We start from the raw sequence: 1,698 nt of genomic DNA on the forward strand, positions 1-1,698 counted from the left end.
CAAAGTGATATGAGGTGTTACATGCTAGGTCGATGTGGCATTGAGTCGGGGTCCTGACAAGGACGGAGGTCATCGTGGAGCCCAAGTCGGTGTCACCACTAGAGCCTTTGGCAGGCGAGGACTACTTTTGTCAGGATAACTTGTACTAGTTATCTCCCTTCGAATTTGGCCGTTGTGGGATCCCTTCCCGCTCAATATTTGGGAAGAGGACCAGGGCCTTTATAAATAGGACGAGCCACCAGCATAACATGGGACGGATCATCCAGATCATCCTCGACCACACGAGCTCAACAAGCACAAGAACACCTCTCCTCAGGAGGCTGTTCTTCCCTTGTAACTGTTCATCCACATCCCAAGAGGCAAGCCACCACACCACACTGGAGTAGGGTATTACACCACAACGGTGGCCCGAACCAGTACAAATCTTGTGTCTCATGTTCTTTGGGTCTGTGAAGCTAGGCCGTGAGATCGTTGAGTGTGCGAGCTAGAAAGGGGGGAGATCTTCGTGCGCACCGCAGTGTTCGAACCTCAAGGGTTTTGCCATGACCCAAAATCTGACATTTGGCGTGCCAGGTAGGGGTGCGCCGAAGTCTCCCTTTCGCCAGTCGATCCACCGATGCTCCACAGCTCCAATGTCCGGCGACCCCAGGACCTACGCCGACCGGTCGGGAGCTTGGCCGGCCCGGGCGGCCTCGCCTGCCCAAGAAGACCTCAACCCCGTGCCCCAGGTAGCACGCGCACCGCCAAGCGCTATAGGGCACGGGTGGCACGGTCAAGCACCATCCACCCTTACTCCACGCCAAGTACGGGAAGCTGCAAGGGCTTCAGGCCACGGTGCGGCTACGACGCCGCACACCCGACGGGAACAAGCAAACATGAGGGCCACGCTCACGGTGGCTTGTGAGCTGCTGCAATGCCGGCTGATAGAGAGCGGCCGAGATGCACTGTTGGAGCGCGTCGCCGAGCTACTGGACGCCGCGACCTCGGGAGCGCCTCCCTTCTGCTCCATGCTTACACCTCAGGCCACGGCGGGATCACACAGCGGGCCTCGTCGCGCCCGCGCGCCCCCAGGCACGCCTCTGGGCTCCATCGACACTGGCGTGGCCAACGGCACCAGACGCCCAATCGCACCCCCGCCACCTCCAACGAGCGCAGGTACGAGCGTCGCCGCCTATGGCCCCGGTGGGATGCCGCCCTACCATCCTCTAGGTTGTGCACTGGGCCGAGCAAGATGGAGCGTCGGGAACTACGGCGAGGTCTTCAAGGCGGCGGCCTCGGAGGCCTACGTACCCCGCATGATGGACTAGGAGTACGCGCTGGAAGACGACCCAGCTCGTTCCTCGAGCCGTGCTGGGAGGAGGAGATGCTATAAACTAGGGCCTTCCAGGAGCCTCTCGGAAGCCTCACCAACCATGCCAGCAACCACAGCTACAGGGTACCACTAATCTCTCAGGAGCAAGCTTACGCTAACCATGGGTCGCAGGATCAGGTCACGGTGGCGGACAGCAGCCGCAGCTCGGCGGCCCCCCTTCCGCCAGGGGGAACGCACTAGGGACTGTAGGGGAGGAGCCGAGAGCAAGGCCCCTCCCCGCATCGCACGGAGCAAGGCATCCCCCGGAGGTAGGCCCTCTGCTGGGGAGGTGCCAGCGACCCTTCCCCCGGCAGAGGACCCATGGTCGCCGAGGGTGCCGCTGGCGT

Source organism: Triticum dicoccoides, chromosome 7A (assembly GCF_002162155.2).
Source record: "Triticum dicoccoides isolate Atlit2015 ecotype Zavitan chromosome 7A, WEW_v2.0, whole genome shotgun sequence".
Classification (NCBI taxonomy): domain Eukaryota; kingdom Viridiplantae; phylum Streptophyta; class Magnoliopsida; order Poales; family Poaceae; genus Triticum; species Triticum dicoccoides.